This window comes from Loxodonta africana, chromosome 4 (assembly GCF_030014295.1).
Source record: "Loxodonta africana isolate mLoxAfr1 chromosome 4, mLoxAfr1.hap2, whole genome shotgun sequence".
In the NCBI taxonomy this organism is placed as follows: domain Eukaryota; kingdom Metazoa; phylum Chordata; class Mammalia; order Proboscidea; family Elephantidae; genus Loxodonta; species Loxodonta africana.
In genome coordinates, this window is record NC_087345.1 from 69,715,675 (window position 1) to 69,733,998 (window position 18,324).

At 39.5% G+C, this 18,324-nt stretch overlaps 1 protein-coding gene and 1 long non-coding RNA gene across 4 annotated transcripts in view; both read left to right on the forward strand.

Annotated features, from left to right (window-relative positions):
- The window catches only part of GRIP1 (glutamate receptor interacting protein 1), a 793,654-nt gene that overhangs the window by 26,106 nt on the left and 749,224 nt on the right, over positions 1 to 18,324 (forward strand). The window lies entirely within an intron of this gene.
- The window catches only part of LOC111752972 (uncharacterized), a 55,029-nt gene continuing 36,897 nt past the window's right edge, over positions 193 to 18,324 (forward strand). For all 3 annotated transcript variants that reach the window (XR_002787824.2, XR_010321815.1, XR_002787825.2), the window contains exon 1: positions 193 to 16,351. This is a non-coding gene — a long non-coding RNA (uncharacterized LOC111752972). The remainder of the gene's footprint in view (positions 16,352 to 18,324) is intronic.

Genomic DNA, 18,324 nt, shown 5'->3' on the forward strand with positions numbered 1-18,324 from the left:
TGCAAGAACCATTTCCTTGAGATAAATCTCTCTCTCTCTTTCACTATATATATACACTTCACTGGTTTTACTTCTCTAGAGAACCCAGCTTAAGACACCATAATAGTGAAAAATTGAAAACAAATGCACAGCATTAGGGTCATGGGGCAGTAAATAATAGGATAAATCACTCATTGATTAGTTTGTTATTCATCAAGTGCCTACTCCTGTGTCAGGCAGTGCTGAGATGCTGAGGATACAGCAGCGAACAAAACAGACAAAATCTCTTTCTCAAATGATTTTTAAAAAGAAGATTTGCGTAATATGGGAAATGCTAGTTTTTAAAATGCTAGATATAAAAAGTAGAATATGAAATTGTGTACACATTGACCTCAACTGTGTGAAAATGATCAGAAAACACCCGAAAGGAAGTACATGAAAATATCAGCAGTCATTACTTTGCATTTGGATTGTATATGAGTTGTTTTCTTTTTGTATTTTTCAGTATGTTCTAAATTTTCCATGAAAATATATTGCTTTTTTTAAGTTAGTAAAATAAAGATAAAACTTAATTGGTGTTATTTATTACATGTTTGGAGCATTTTCTTTAAATAGGAAAACAGGAGCTTATGTCCATACAGTGATGAGAATTTAACAGTTCTAATTAAAATTAACAGAATTTGTGATTTTATTGAGCTCTTAAAACATTTTTGGTTTTACTGATATATTTAAAGCCTTTAAGATGCTACTTTCATTAAAACACTTCTATAATAAACGTTAATTGTGTATTGAACAGATAAAAACTACATTCAACAGATCAAAAAGCCCAACATAATGTCAGTTTGATTAGGTAAATGTAAATTTAACAGCAGGGTGATTCTTCAGGCTTCTTATTTTACATGCCATAAAGACTGCAGTACTATGACTATTTAGGGTAATGTTTTTTCTTTCTTTTTTTCCTCTCCTTTTCTTAAAGTAAAATGGGAGAAATGAAATTTCCATTGCAGCTTTATTTCCTATAGTGAAGAATTCCACTACTTTAATTATGTAAACTTTAATTATGTTCTGTACTTTTATGTAAATTTATTTTGAGTAATTGGGTTGTATTTTGAAATGTTTTAGATAGAGTCTCTTAAGTTTTGGAATTGTTTTTATACTTTGTGTTTAAAAATTGGTTTGAACTAATAAAGATATTTTAAATTAAATTTAAAATTATGAGAGATTTCAGTAACAGCTTAAGATTTTTAAACTTAGGCCAGGAAAATCTGTATTTGGGTTGCGTCAAGAGTTTATATGTCCCGTGTAAATGTACATGAGATTTAAAACTGACATCTCAAAATTACTGAAATTAGCGTGAAATTCAATCATGTCAGAGCCACTAAACCAAAACCAAACCCACTGCCCTGGAGTCAATTCTGGCTCATAGCAACCCTATAGGACAGAGTAGAACTGCCCCATAGGGTTACCAAGGAGTGCCTGGTAGATTTGAACTGCCAACCTTTTGGTTAGCGGCCATAGCTCTTAACCACTATCCCACCAGGGTTTCTAGTGCCTAGTCCTGTGTCAGGCAATGCTTAGATGCTTAGTGGGGTTTCTAGTAAGGGCAAAAAGCCCAGTTAGAGAATTGAAAGAATGTCAAAAATCTTGTGTAGACAAGAGGTCTTATGAATTAGGTATTGTTGTTGTTGGGTGCTGGTGAGTCAGCTCCAACTCATCCAAAAAAAAAAAAAAACCCACTGCCATTTAGTCTATTCTAATTCGTAGCAACCCTGTAGGACAGAGTAGAACTGCCCATAGGGTTTCCAAGGCTGTAATCTTTCTAGAAGCAGATTGCCACTTCTTTGTCCTGCAGAGTAGCTGGTGGGTTTGAACAGCTGATCTTTCAATTAGCAGCTGAGTGCTTTTAACCATTGTGCCACCAGGGCTCCTTAGGCCACCCTACATGACAGACCAGAACCGCCTCATAGGGTTTTCTAGGCTGTAATTTTTATGGGAGCAGACCTCCAGGTTTTTTCTCCTGTGGAGCTGCGGATGGATTTAAACTGCTGACCTTTTGGTTAGCAGCTGAACTGCTTAACCATTGCACCACCGGGGCTCCTTGGATTAGATATTGTTGTTAGGTGCTGTCGAGTTGGTTCCGACTCATAGTGACCCTATGCACAATGGAACAAAACACAGCCGGGTCCTCTGCCATCCTTACAATTGTTGTTATGCTTAAGCCCATTGTTGCAGCCACTGTGTCAGTCCACCTTGTTGACAGTCTTCCTCTTTTCCGCTGACGCTGTGCTTTGCCAAGTGTAATGTCCTTCTCCAGGGACTGATCCTTCCTGACAACATGTCCAAGGTATTTAAGACGCAGTCTCGCCACCTTGCTTCTAAGGAGCATTCTTTTCTCTGTTTATCATGATGTTGCTCATCGGTCCAGTTGTGAGGATTTTTGTTTTCTTTATGTTGAGGTGTAATCCATACTGAAGGCTGTGGTCTTTGATCTTCTTATTAAGTTCTTCAGGTCCTTTTCACTTTCAGCAAGCAAGGTTGTGTCATCTGCATAATGCAGGTTGTTAATGAGTCTTCCTCCAATCCTGATGCCACGTTCTTCTTCGTATAGTCCAGCTTCTCGGATTATTTGCTCAGCATACAGATTGAATAGGTATGGTGAAAGCATACAACCCTGATGCACACTTTTCCTGACTTTAAACCAATCAGTATGACATTGCTTTTTCACAAGATGAGGTCATGGAGAGCCAGAGTCTTTCTGAAGATCTCACAGTTGGAGAGCTGGGAACAAAATTCTATTTCCACAGCCAGTGATTGCACCAGCTAACACTCATTTCTGCCCCTTCCAGCGAGTGGGGCATGAGGTGAAGGGTTATTGGCTGCAGCTTCGGGGCTGAACTCAATTGGGAAATGGAAGTCAACTGAAGAGGACTCAGGTTGTTTTCTTTCCAGTTTTATCAGAAAATAAAATGGTGGCTGCACCTCTACCTCCATCTCTTCTCTGTGAGGTGCTTTTCCCTCTAAAGTGTGTAGTACAGTCACATCACAGGGGCGTGCCCCAGACATGTCTATTGTGAACCCCAGAATTGAGAAGTTGGTTGTATGCCTTTCGGGTTAATTTTGCCCTTCTATGGAGTGCATCTGTTGGGGCCTGGCCAGTGCGAGTAGTCACTCTCTCTAATTGGGGCTGGTGGGATTGCTGTCTTTGTGTTGTGGTTGAAGTGCTGACAGCCCTGGTGGCACAAGCTTTTGACCAGAGTTGGTGATCACGGACAAAGCAAAGCCCTCAGCCAGTGTGACATTTAACATGTGAAAGCCCCACCTCCAAACAGTGGTCTGGCCTGCCCAATGCCTCTTGTAGCCCCCTTTTTGTTTAGTTTTTTTCTTAATGTAGTTACAACTGTGAGTTGAAACTTGAGACTACTTCCTCAGTGTGCTCAGCATTCTGTTACAGAGATCTGCTCAGATTGTCACCCCCAGTGTATCCTTTGCCATCACCAGGCTCCAGCAGTGTGCGGGTGACCTCTTTCCCCTTAGGGAATTAAAATGAAAGGACATAGCATTCAGTTTGGCCCTAACAGGAAAACTGTATCCTCTAACAGACCCACTGCTGAGTTGGACATGCAACACAGCAGAAAGAAACTTTTCTCAAGTAATACAGCATTTCCTATTGATTTATTTGGGCTCTAAAGAGTTGGGGGATCAGGATTTTCCTGCTTCCTTATCTGCCTCTATTCCCACCCCCTTGCTGTCCTCTGACACAGAATCAACAGTACTTTCCCTGCTATTTAGGTTAAAGAAAAAAAAAAAATCGGAGAACAGAATGGCCCACTCTCCATTGTATCGTTAGACACTTCTTGATTATTTTATTTAAGCAACATGTTTTTAAGTCTCATCTGCTGTATGCTGTGTTTTATTCTTCTCTATCGGTAGAATAAGGTATTGTTGAGAGCATAGACTCTGGAAAGAGTCTGCTTCTATTCCAGTCCTGGCTCTGCCTTTTGTTAGCTGTGTGACCTTAGTCTTTGAATACTTCTGTACCTCAGTTTGCACATTTTAAGAGTGTGATAATTATGGTATCTTCCTCATTGGGTTATTATGATGATTAAATGTACTAACACATGAAACTCTTAGCATGTAATAAGTAATCAATAAGAATGACTGTTCTGTTGCTAACCAACTCAATCTCTCTTTCTGGACTGTTGTTGTTAGATACCATTGAGTCGATTCCGACTGATAGTGACAGCAGAATGAAACACTGCCTGGTCCTGCACTGTCCTCACAATTGTTGCTCTGCTTGAGCCCGTTGTTGCAGCCCATGTCAGTCCACCTCGTCGAGGGTCTTCCTCTTTTTTGCTGACCCACTAGATTAGTGCATTGCAGAAAGCATTTTAAAATATGTATCCAGGACATGGTTTTTAATATATAACTCTTTGATTTTTTTTCTTGATGTAGAATAGTGTATTACATGACCCTGGATTAGAATCTGTATAAACTCTAAAACAGAAGCGTTATGACAGTCACTAGAGGAGAACTGGAATTAGTTGGTGTCAGTATGAATGGAGCAGAATGAGATAAAGAGCAATTGTAATAGCACACCCTGGGAATCAATGGGAATTTTACAGTAATTGTGATTATGGTAACAGTTGTACTAGATTTTCCCAGTAGCTTTTTATTTCAAAGATTTTCAAGGGAAATGTACAGCCCCTTAAAAAAATCTGCATGAAAAAATTTTTTTATCACTTTTATTTTCTGTGGAAGGTAAAAAGTGAGCAAGAAAATGGTTGAATAATTTCCCCAGGGAATAATACTAGATCAATAAGTGGTGAATCCAAGGAGCTTAATTTCTGATTTGCTTCTTTAAGATCTACAAATCCTAGTTCTCTCAAGATGGGAACAATTTGCATGTGAAATTTAGGGGAAAAGTTGTTTGGATTAAATCCCTTAGGTGAATGTAACGTGGTTTTCTTCCACAAAGATATTTAAATGGTGGAAGAAATGCTCCCCGTCCCCTGCCTGCACCTCCCCCCATCCCCTCAGGAACAAATTGATAGGAACAGCCCTTGGTAGAAACTGGAAGCATCGTTAGCTTTTTTCTAAGCATTAGTATGTTTTTCTAGTACTTTTAGAGCTGAATATTCAGAATTAATAGCCAAATCTCTTAAGATTAAAACTCATGGCTCTATTATAAAAGTTTCTCTTGGGGTCAGCCTTACTCATGGGTGGAGTGAGCCCTAAATAAGTTGTTTCACTTTAGCAGCTGAGAAATGCCTTTGAATTCCCTCCAAATAGCTCTTTTATCTATCCACTCTTTGAAATTCCACATTTTTTTTTTTCCGTGAATTTTCGTGTTCTGAATCTCCTATACAAATATCCCAGGCATAGCTAAGAAATAATATGTTCAGCCTTAAGTAATGTGTTGGTGAATTTAAGAACTCTTTTCTAGATTATGGGATTTTTGTTTTGTCTTAGTAGCACTGAGTAGAGAGAATACCATGGGTGTAGGTCCTGGGGAGTGGGGTGGGATGGGGAGTAAGAAGGTGATGCCCCACAATGGGGCGTGGGCATAACAGAAAAACTGGGTGACTGGAAGGCCAGATGTTTTGTGCTTTTCTCTTTTGCTCTGGGCCAAGTGCTTTTTCTTGGTCTTTGAGTAAACAGAAAAACAAATTCAAACTTTACACCTCTAAAGTTTCATTTATATCTTTGAGAGGGTCTGATGCACTTTACTTCTGTTTGATTAAGAGCTTGGAATCACTCTTTTTTCCTGGGAGGAGAGGGAAGATACCTGAGAACTGAATGATGACAGTTTCAGTGAAAGTGGAAAGATTTTCAGATTATTCCCGAGCTCTCATGGTAGACTTTAGGACTGTTCCCAGAGTTCAGCTATTCCTCCTTTCAGTAGGCTCCAGAAGAAAATTCTAGGTAATAAAGATGAATACTTAATTCATGGCTCTTAAGAGGATAAAAACCGAAGGAAGAGTTTGTGTCGTATCAACTTCAGCAATGGCAATAGAGCTGCAAGGGCTCCCCAGAGGACCTAGCTCCCTGCTGCAGTCACTGGCACCTGCAGAGCTAGCCTTGGCCTCTCAGCCCAGCAGCACACACCTGCCTAGCCCTTGTCTAAGCACACTGGGGAGGCCATTTAAAGCCTTGACAGTAGGCATTCTTGAATTGTGCCGTCCTGTGGACGAGCCTATTTGTCCCATATCTCGAGAGATTCTTCTCTGCCTGTTTCCTTATAAGTTGCTTGACAGATGTATTCTGCTCCTGTCCAGGCATTTTTTCAGAACCCTGACCCATCCATACTTAGAGTCTAACCCTTGTGCTTCACTTTTTCCCAGCTCCAGTTGCTCTGTTGTTACTTTTACCTTCGTGACTCACAGTCATAGCACAACTCCTGCCCATCAGAATGGTCCCTTCAATCTTTTTTTCTACCCTGGTGCCATTCTAATAGTTCCCACCGCTAAATTTCCCTAGGTCCTGGCCTTCCAGCCAGCCTGTGGGTAGGTGTCCACTTGTGACTTGGCCATCTCACAGAGTGGTCTTTCTCTAGAATAAAGAAGCAAAGATATTTAAAGCCAAAGACCAGGCAGGACACTGGAAATTGAGGACACATAAGCCGTGAGGCATGAACAAGTAAAGAAATAAAATGTCTGGCAGAGAAATAAAGATATTTTTATCCCGTGAGTTGAAATAGAATGAAATTACAGGGTTTGGGGATGTCCTCTGACCCTCTGCTAAGAAAAATATGAAAAGAGATTATGGAAAATTCTACACTTAAAAGACACGAAGATCTTTTTTATTATCCTTCAAAGAGAAAGGTTATTTCATTTTATGATGGTTTCATGAGCAAACTTCAGGTTATACAAGTATATGCCAAAAGATTGTAATCATAGGCAGTAAATGAATAACCATGTCGTTAACAGTGCTGTGGGTTTTGCTAGACATAGTATGTCTTCAGGGAGCTTATAGTCTAACATACACAGCAGTGAAACACATAAAAATTAATTCTCTAGTAGATAGATCTACTTACAAGTCTTCTTTTGCTGTGGCTTTTCTTCCTTAAAATTTCTTATTAAAAAAGTGACATAAAAACTAAAGTTATTAAGTTTGCTTTCAATAACTAGAAATGAGGCCAGAGTGATATTTTGTTACCAAGGCATACTTGTGTGCTAAGTGAACTACTTCGGTGCATTTACTTAAATGGCTGGTTTTACTGAGGATCACCTGCTCCTTTTCTGAGCTGAAAGAAAATAGAGGAGATTACACTTTTTTCCCTGTCATGTTTGTGGCTGAAATTAGAGAAAGACCAGTGTATTGGGTTTAATAGTGTGATACTGATGATGATGATTTTCAATAATAAAAATAGTAGCCAGCTTTTATTGAGCACATTCTGAGTGCCTGGCCTTGTGCTACGTTCCTTCCTAACATTATCTCATTCGATTGTCTAATTCTGTGAATTTCGTAGCTTGATTCCACAGCTGAGGAAACCTTAGAGATTGAAGTGGGTGCCTTGGGATTCTCTGGGGAGACAGAACCAGTGTGTAACTATATATATATGAAACCAAAAAATCCAAACCTGTTGCTGTTGAATTGATTCTGACTTGTATACACACACACACACACACACACACACACACACACACACACGTATATATATATGTATATATATACACCGAAACCACATATATGTATATAAAGAGAGAGATATTGATTAATCAATTTACTTCAAGGGACTGGCTAATGCGATTGTGGGGCTGGCAAGTCCAAAATCCATAGGTCAGGTGACAGGCTAGAGACTCTTCCTTGTAGGAGTTGTGGGAGGTTGCCAAATACAAAATCTGTAGATCAGGCTGCAGGCTGGAGACTTCTGTAGACTTACATCTTAAGATCTGAAGGTCAGGTGATGGGAAGAGTGCAGAGTGAAGAAGAGAGTGAGTTCTGCCAGAATACCTATTCATAGTCTGGAGGCTGACCACACCCCCTGTGTATACTTTCCTTTCAACTGATTGATTGATTATGTTAGATTACATTACGGAAAGTGATTAGATTACATTAGACTACCTTATGAAACAGCAGCTAGCATAGTGTTTGGCCAAAGCCCTGGGAATCATAGTCTAGACAAGTTGACACATAAAATTAACCATCACAGAGGTAAGGGCTGTAGGGTCACAATGAGTCGGAATCGACTCAATGGCAATGAATTTTTTTTTTTCAAGGTCCCACAGATAGTGACTGAGCTAGGGCTCAAGTCCTTCTGTTTAACATGAAAACAACAGATTGGCTGAGAATTGTTGGAGATCCCTTGAAGGGACATTTGAGTTTGAAAGCTCTTTGTGAATTCAAATAGTTTATGTACTTACTGAAATTTTGACTTATTTCCACCATAATGATCACAGTAGGGATTTATGTATGTGGGAAGAATCCTAGGAAAAGGCTCAGAAAGAGCACTTGAGAATGTTGTGAACAGACCAAGTAGCAGGAAGTTAAAAAGATATATTTGGTGTTTAAGGTTGAGACAGGTGGTTTCGCTAGTTATATGGAATCGAGGATTCTCTCAACTTGCTGGAGTGGGGTTTGACCTTGCACTATTGGAGCTCACCCATCACACCTTGCTGGAAAGGGGAGATGTCATTATCCACGTGTGCTGTGATTACCCTGCAGCTATCTGGAACTCAGCTAACAAGTGGAGAGTAATGTGGAAAAGGCCCATGAGAAATGAAATCAGATGCCATGAAATTCATGGATTGTAACCCAGGCCTTGATTCAGCCTGTTTGCTCTTACCTGAAACACTGGTTTCCAAGATTAGAGCAGTGAGAGAGGCTGCAAACTATAAAAGACAGAGGGAGGAGAGACTTTGCAATGAGCAGACAGGTTGAGAGTGGTAGGAAATAATAGCTGATTGACTAAACTGGGTGGAAAAAACTTTGAAAAAGCAAACATAAACCCAAAATACACCACAACCAGGGCCCATTTAGCCTAAACTAAAACGTCCTTTCACACCAAAGACCATTTGACAGGAAGTAGTAATTGTCATTCATAATGAGTCACCAGGAGTTCATATCAGGTTTAGAGCTCTCTATTTAAGAAGGTCTAGAACTGTGTAGTACATTCTAGAAGGGACCTTGGAAAATTAGAAAGATGTTTTAGAGCTCAAAGGAATGAGCCTTCATTTACCTAGGGGGGGAAAAAAAGTTTCCCCATAATGTTCCATGCTTCCTAGGGTGCTGGAGAGTTGTCTTTCTGGAACAATAATCCTTATTATTAAACCCTTTTGAATTCCTCCTATTGCTGCAGTCGCAGTGCTCTTTTTGGAAATGGAGCTGTCGGCCTTAATTGACTTTTGACTAGCACCCACATTGGCTGTAGCTTAAATAGGGTTAGAGAGCCCAGCTGTGCAGAATTCATTTCCAGTGTTAGACCTGAAATTCTCACGGACTGTGCAGCTAGCCGGGCTGCCTTTTATCCTGTCTGAAACAAATTTATTTTCACTTTATACACACTCTTGATGGAAGAATCACTGTTTGGAATTTACTTTTTTTCTGCCCATGCCTGATATTAGGGTGACATTTAAAGAAGATCCAGGGTCTGTTTCCTTTTATCTAAACATGTTTCTCAGATGTCTAAAAATAAGCATCAAGTTAAGCTATAACCGAATTTAAATGGTGTATTTGCCAGTATTGCTTTGGGGAATTTCCCAAACTGTCAAAAATAAAATATTCCACTTGACCCCAAATATAAACCTTTTCAAACTCCTCATTTTCAGTAAGATTATAACTTTAAGTTTTCAGGGCCTCTTTTTTCATTTTAAAATTGTCTGAGGAATAAATGATAAGTGTGTATGTAGTGTGTGGTTTGAGGCCACTTTTTAATACATATTTATGAGGATTTGGGGATGAGTTTGGTCATATTTCCGTGGTGCATATTAAGGCCTTGCCTGGTACTTCAGAGTATGCACGTGATATTGATCTGCAGCCAGTACAGAGTCAAGCTGCATTAAAGTATTGATTGATAATATTTTTAAAAGTCAATACTGAATTATCTAAGATGAAATATGTATTTGTGGCAATTGACCTAATTCTAAGAGGAAAATGTTCTTTTGATTTGTACAGAATCTGCCTTTGCCAAGATGAAATGGGCAGACGACGAGGTGATACCATTTTGGGGTTTCCTCTTCAAACCTTCCCTTTCACAACATGTTTTGCCTTAAATTCGAAATGATTTAGTTGAGAAAACACATTGTATTAAGTTTGTACAAATGTATACATTCTTGTTTTTCAAAGTGAACTCTGTGGAGTACTAGCTCAAAGGCTGTTAGTAGATATTATGTTAAAAAAACAAAAAGGTTCTAGCGAAAAAAAGTTCTACCAAAGTTGTACTAAATTGCAAAAAATACTGTGGGAGTTCTCAAATGATTTCACGTTAATGTACTTCGTGACGCTGTAAAGAGAGGGCATACTGTTTTCATAGCTAAAGCTCTTTATTACAAGCCACAGAAACCAACTGGAATTAAGTTAAAGAGGCAGAGAGAGAGAGTTTATTGTAAGGATTCAGGGGTATCTCATGAAACATGAAGGAGGGAATGGATCTGGGTCACAAGACTGTCCTAGAAAACCCTCATGATCCTCTCCCCTTGCCCTTATTTCTGCAGTGCGTCTGCTCAGTTTCTTCCCTTTATTCATAGTTGGCATTCTGTGGTGATTCTCCTGGGAAGTCCGTCTGCTCTTGATAATGATGTCATTGGTTAGTCTTTCACTAACTGGGTTCAGTGCTGGGTAGTCAGACAGCACGTTATAGACATGAGATGACCAGTGTAGGTTGTATTGAAGAGTTTTTGTTTGTCATAATCTCAAATATTTAAGGTTGATAAATAGCTTTTACTAATTTCAGTATATTTAGGATAGTGCATAATTTACAACAGTTTTACTTCTGTTAAACCCCCCTCTGTTAAAAGATTATTTAAAGAAAAACCTATATTAACTTGTAGATGTCCTAATAGTTAGTGATCTAGATCAAACATGGTACAGTCTAGGTTAATATCCCACTGATAGACTGAATTGTAAGTATGAAGAAGAAGTTGAATAAACTTTTCTTGTCATAACCCATGGTAAATGCACTTATACTGTAATGATCTAGGACATAGAGTTAGTCTTTTACATATGAAGAAGTGATAAATGCTGAGTTTAACTGTTCTTGCTTGAAATATAGCTCTTCACATCTGCTTTTGCTTTACTATGAAGAACATCCTAACTCCTCTTTGTCAAAATTCTATAAAGTTCCATTTATTCAGAATCCACGAGCTTAAATAATATATTTTCTTTCTGCAGCAATGCATACAGAGAATTGCTGTTCTAAATAATGCCCTCAAGGCATGGCAAGAATTGGCTTCTGAATCTCCAGAGAAAGATTACATTATGTTTGGTACAGCATCAGCATTAGAGTATTTTATTCTTATTCGTAGAACATTGGTACAATATTTAACTGTGTGTTCATACCCACAAACCATACTGGCTTACACACTTGTGAAAGACCCTGAAGGGTTTTTCATGTTTCCAGAAATAGATGTAGTGTTTATTTAGTGCATTTATGTCTTTGTATTCATATTTTGGTGAAATTTGGAAGAAGTATAGGGGCAGGAGGTGGTGAGGAGACAACCTGAAAAGAGTCTTGGAATCCCTAGATTGTCAGGTTCAGTGGAGTTGCAAGAGGAAAGGAGAATTTTGGAGGCTGACAGTTAATGAAAGAGGTCTAATAGCGATGCCACAGCAGGGAGTTCCCCGAAGGTACAAATGTGTTGACATCTTCATTCCCTATTGTTATGAATGCAAGGTGAGTAGGAAAGGACAATAATCTGGCACTGGCTACTAAGTTTTTAGTCTGAGTCCAGGCTAATTAATTATGAATTTTTGGATGTATCACTTAGTCAGCCCAAGCCTCAGATTCTAATGGTATAAAGATGGAATTGGACTTGATGTCTTACAGCATTAAATTTTAGATCATTTCTGTGGAAATTTTAGATGAAGAGAAGCTATATTTATGTCAACTCTCCTTCCTGTATACTGTTATTTATTCAGCAAATATTTTTTGAGAACCTGTTACGTGGACCATCACCCATCCATCAGATTGCCATACTGTGGCAGCATGTGTGTATGCTGGAAGCTGTGTCACCAGTATTTCAAATACTAGCAGGGTCACGCATGGTGGGCAGGTTTCAGCAGAGCTTCCAGACTAAGACAGACTAGGAGGAAAGAGGCCATCTACTTTAGAAAATTGGTTAATAGAAACCTGATGGATCACAACAGAACATTGTCTGACTTGCTTGATTTGGACATATCATTTGAAAAAAAAACAAAAAAATCCAACCAAACCTATTGCCATCCAGTAGATTCTGACTCATAGTGACCCTATAGGACAGAGCAGAACTGCCCCCTAGGTAGGTTTTCCAAGACTGTAATCTTAGGGTAGCGGACTGCCACATCTTTTTCCCACGGAGTGGCTAGTAGATTGAACTGCCGGCTGAACCAACCTTTGGGTTAGCAGTGAAGCACTTAACCATTCCGCCACCAGGGCTCCTTGGACTCGTCATTAGGAGGGTCAGTTGCTGAAGGAGGACATCATGTTTAGTGAAGTAAAGAAGATGGCCAGCAACGGCAAAGGAGAACCTCAGTGAGATGGATTGGCACAGTAGCTACAATGACAGATTCAAACATGTTGGCAATCATGAGTTTGACACAGGACCAGGCAATGTTTCATTCTCTCGTACATGAGGTCGCCCTGAGTCAGAGTTGACTGAATGGCAGCTGTCTATCTGTGATGCGGAGGTGCTGGATATTCTAGTGCTAAGGGCATAGGACCGCTCATCCTCTCTTGGAGCTTATGTTCTCTTGGGAAGGGATGCATAGCTCACACACCTTTAGAAACGTGTCTGTATATGTAATATGTCAGGGTGAGGTAAATACTTTGAAGAAAATGAAGACAAGGTTAGGGATATAAATGGAGGAGGAGCAATTTTAGATAAAGTAGTCAGGGCTGTCCTATCATGAAGTGACACTTGAGAAGAGATTTGATTGAAGTGAGCTCGTGCTAGTCCTATACCTGGAAGGAGAGTGACCAGGCAGAGGGGAGAAGAAGTGCAAAGACCGCCAAGTGCAAGCATGTTGGGGAAGGCCATGAATATCCTTAGTTACTAAATTCAGGACAATTAAAATACCAATTGTATCTCATTTAGGTTTGTTCAAGTTTTGACAGTGAGGGAAAGAGGGTAAGTGTGGACAAGCCTGAGGAAGGAGTGTGCAGTAGGGAGCCATGGTTGTGCCTGACTCTTCAAGGACGCTTGTGCATTACATGGTCCCTGGACGGTGCAAATGGTTAACACACTTGGCTGCTAACCAAAAGATTAGAAGTCAAGTCTGCATGGAGGCACCTTGAAAGAAAGACCTGGTGATCTGCTTAGGAAAGGCCACAGACTTGAAAACTCTGTGGGATACAGTTCTACTCAGACACATGTGGAGTTGCCGTGAGTTGGAATTGACTTGATGGCAACTTATTTTTGGACATCACCAAGGATCTGGCATGTCTGTCTGTGATGTTTTAAGACATATATGAACATGTTCTTAAAGACATCATAATGGCTGTGTACTCACAACACAATCCTATAGATCAGCCACATCTTCTAGCTGGTGCATTCCATGCCCTGCTAGTATCATTTTCTCTTTAATTTCCTGTCCCTTAGCACCAGTGAATTTCTTACAGCATTTTTCCTCATTTACTTTTCTGCCTGCTTTTGGTATATCTTCTTTAGAAGTTAGTTTCCAATTTTTAAGTTGAATACAATTTATTCCCTCTTGCTTGATGTTATTTTTGATGGCCCCTTGGCAGCCTAACGTCATTGCTAACCTCTCCGCTCCTCAGGATCACGTTTTCCAGCAAACACACCATGAGCACTTATTTAAATGCCTAATCATTGGCAGAAATGCAGCTGTGTTCATCATTGTCAGTTCTGATTTGTATGATGTTCTCATCCAAACATACCTCAGGGTACATTTGCACATCTAATTACAACATTAAAACTAATAATAGCCCGATAAAATACTACTCAGACAAATGTCTAAGCAAACAGCTGGCTGTTTCATTGTGTCCTGAAGGACAGGCAGATTCAGACTTTGTTCCCTAACTCGAGGGCCTGAATTCCAAACCGCAAACCCTCCTCTATGAACACCCTGCTGATGGGAGGCTTAGCTAGGCAGGAAGTATCTAATTCAAAGGCATGTCCTTAGATGAAAGAGCCACCATGAAACCAGACCTTTATGGAACTGCATTGAAGGGAAAAGTGGTTTTCTTTCACTTCACTTGGAGGTAGACTGAGAATAAATTCTGCCTGAACCAAAATGCAACAGAATACTGGTGCAAGGTGTTATGAACGTGCCAACTTTTCTACAGAACCCAGAAAGTTAATATCTAGAACTTCTGAGGGAAGAAGGCTGAGGAATAATTTAATAACACTTTTCAGATATTTGCAGGAGTCATGTTGTTATCATATAGAAAACAGTGGTAGGCTTTATTTGCCACAAGTGATTGAGTTTATGCCTTTGTTGAGAGAGAAGAAATTTGGTAAAATTGGCTTTATCTTACTGGCACAGTAGGCCCTCCTATTATCCAAACCAGTGAAGGTGGAGTATTTAGGAAATAGAAACTAATCATACTTCCCCTGCTGAGATTCTGCACATGGAGCAGGACTGATCCTAACCTAGTTAGGAAATAGAGAATTTTTTCTCCAGGGTGATATGCTCCCTCCAGCAGGTTCCATTTGCCCAGGTGAGTTGGTTTTTGAAACATAGACTAAAATTGTAGATAATGTTAGAAAACTTTTGGATTATAAGAGTTGTCACTTAATGTGTTCTTGAGGGAGGCTTTACAATCTTTTCTTTAAAGCTTTTAAATAATAATTTAAAATTTTATCAGCCTCTATAGATTTTTTTTTTATATAGATTAGGCATAATACTACTGAAGGGTAAAAATAGATTAAAATAAACCCCCAAGTTGCTTCTTGCCTTCTGATTCTTTCAGATGCAACAGACATTTAAAATCACAGGAATACTGTGCTTGATATTTTCACATACATTAAAATTCCTTTAAGATAATTCTCACAAAAACGTGCAAAGCAGATATCATTTACCAGTGGTCAAAGAGGTGAACAAGTTACTTACTGCAAGTTGCGCAGCTTGGAAGGGATGGGAGAGAGGGCTTGGAACCAGGTCTCAGAAACTTGAATGCAGGCTTGTTGTTGTTATTGCTGTCAAGTTCGCCTCGACTTCCACGGTGACCCTGTGTACAACAAACAGACATTGCCGGTCCTGAGCCATCTCCATGATCCAAAGAGTTTTCACTGGCTGCTTTTTGGAAGTAGATCACCACGCCTGTCTTAACCATCAATAGCTACCCGTTGCCCGTAACCACCAATAGCTAGGTGCCATCAATTCGATTCTGAGGTATGACAGCTCTATGTATTTCAGAGTAGAACTGCGTTCCCTAAGGTTTTCCAGGCTGTGACCTTTTGGAGGCTGATCACTCGGCCCTTCTTTTGAGGCAGCTCTGGGTGGGTTGGAATTGCCAGCTTTTCAGCTGTAGCCAAGGGCTTAACTGTTGGCACCACCCAGAGAGCCAGGCCTTTTTTAGACTTCGATTAATAAGCTCCGAAATCTCAGGTGGATCTCTGACCCTCTCTAGACCCCAGTTTCCTTGTAAAGTGGAGAGGTTGGAATGAGAAGATTGGAATAAGTTTACCTCTCACTTTGGTAATGTTATGATCCGGGGGAAACATGAGAGTGGTCAGTAGTTAATGAACACAGCCACATTTTTGTGTAAACTGTGACCGTGTACTATGTAGGATGTATAAACCAAAACCGAACCTGTTGCTGTCAAGTCGGTTCCGACTCATAGTGACCCTATAGGACAAAGTAGAACTGGCCCATTGTGTTTTCAGGGAATGGCTGATGGATTCGAACTGCTGACCTTTTTGGTTAGCAGCTGTAGTTTGCTGTAGATCTTAACTCTGTGCCACCAGGGCCCTTGTGGGATGTATAGATGGATATTATTCTTGGGCTGGGAATTTTGGATGTGGAAGGCAGGTGTAAAAATTAACAATTCTATATGATCTAATGACCAGAGCTAGTAAAGTAGAAGAATCATGTTACAGCCATTTTTTTGATTTTCCTTATTTTTTTTCACGTCTACTTTCCTATCCCAGATCCCCTCTCATGCATTTCCTTTGAAATTTTCTGAGTTTATATCTGATCCTAAATTTTGCTATATTTAATTATAGCTGTGACTGGAAGGCAAGAAAAGAGAAGATTCCTCTATTCTTCCTGAATAGTAAGTTATTGGTCTAAGGAAAACTGTTTGGATTTAAGATGTTCAGCACAGTAGCCAGTAGCCACGTGTGGCCATTAAGAAATTGAAATGTGACTAGTCTGAACTGATACATGCTGTAAATATAAAATGTACATTGGATTTTGAAAATTTGGTAAAAAAAAGAATGTAAAATATTTCATTATTTTTTATATTGATTACATGTATAAATGAAAATATTCTAGGTGTGTTGGGTTAAATAAAATATATTATTAACATTAATTTAATCTGCTCCACCAAAGCTCCAACAGTTTAACAGTTGATACCCTAAATCAGGGATCGTATCTAATTCTGCTTGCCCTTACGCTACTTGGGCTAAGGAGGATATTTCTGGTAAAACGAATAAAATGCAAATAAAACCACCACAGAACAGATAACCTGCTCGTAGTCAGAAGCAAAATCATTTTTTTTTAAATATTTTTTTCTTTTAATTTATTTATTGTGCTTTAGGCAAAAGTTTACAAATCAAGTCAGTGTCATATAAAAAGCCACACACACCCGGCTGTGCACTCCCAGCCGCTCTCCCCTTAATGAGACAGCACTTTGCTCCTCTCCGCCCTGTATTCCCCGTATCCATTCAACCAGCTCCTGTCCCCCTCTGCCTTCTCATGTCGCCATCAGCCAAGAGTCCGCTCACATAGTCTCACGTGTCTACTTGAGCCACGAAGTTCACTCCTCACCAGCATCATCGTCTGTCTTATACTCCAGGCCAATCCCTGTCTGTAGAGTTGGTTTCGGGAATGGTTCCAGTCTTGGGCTATCAAAGGATCTGGGGACCATGACTGTCGGGGTTCCTCCAGTCTCAGTCAGACCAGTAAGCCTGGTCTTTTTACAAGAATTTAAGATCTGAGAAGCAAAATCATTTGATATTTTTATTTGATCTGCTATAGTCAGAAGATTTGGTGAAAAGAGAAGCTGAACTGCTTTATTTTTGAAGCCTATTTAGTACTGAGGATGTATGGGAAATAGCTGAGTGATTTTTAGAATCAAAGAGGAAAAATAATACTTTTAAAGCGTAGTTGCACATTGGAAACTTTTTCTAACTATAAAAATATGTTAAATGGCTTTTTTTTTTTTCTCCTGCATGTATCTTATTGCTCAAGTTATGGTGTCAAGCAAAAGTGGGTGTTTTTCAATCTGGACTGGGTGGGGGACATATTTCTACTTTACCTTGAGGTTTACCTCCCCATACGTGTTACTAATGACAACTTTTACTTCCTGTAGCAATCATCTTTTGATGTCTAAGGGAAAGTTTACATTAAGACTCTACTTAGGACTTTGATTTTTTATTATTGTTATGGGAAATAAGTAAAAATATATAAGCCATTCACATTTGAAGAATTTGAATTTTTTTTAAATACAAAAAGTGTAAAAAAATACACAAATTGTACTTCTATTGCCAGTAGTATAAATGGTCAAAGTTTCAGTCAGCATGGCTTGGCACATGTCAGTTACTGCTTTTGAGGGACTTTTATTCTAAAAGTAGATGGAAAACTATCTTGAAGCAATGTTATGTGGTTGCCAGAATTTTGCTTTGGTGATCAAAAGGTATATGACTTGACTTCTGGATTTGCCAAAGATTCATTATTTGGCCTTGATCAAAGTTTATGTGAACCTATTAACGTTTAAGCCCCAAACTCAATGTTTATAAAATGAGAATAACAATGAATCCCATTATCAACTTCACAGTGATTAAGCCTGCAGTGCTATCTTCTTGTTGGGTGCCGTTGAGTTGGTTCTGACTCATAGCGACCCCAGGTACAACAGAACGAGACGCTGTCTGGTCCTGTGCCATCCTCACAGTGTTGCAGGCACTGTCCATCTTGTTGAGGGTCTTCCTCTTTTTCGCTGACCCTCTACTTTACCAAGCATGATGTCCCTGTCCAGGGACTGGTCCTTATTGGTAACATGTCCAAAGTATGTGAAATGAAGCCTCA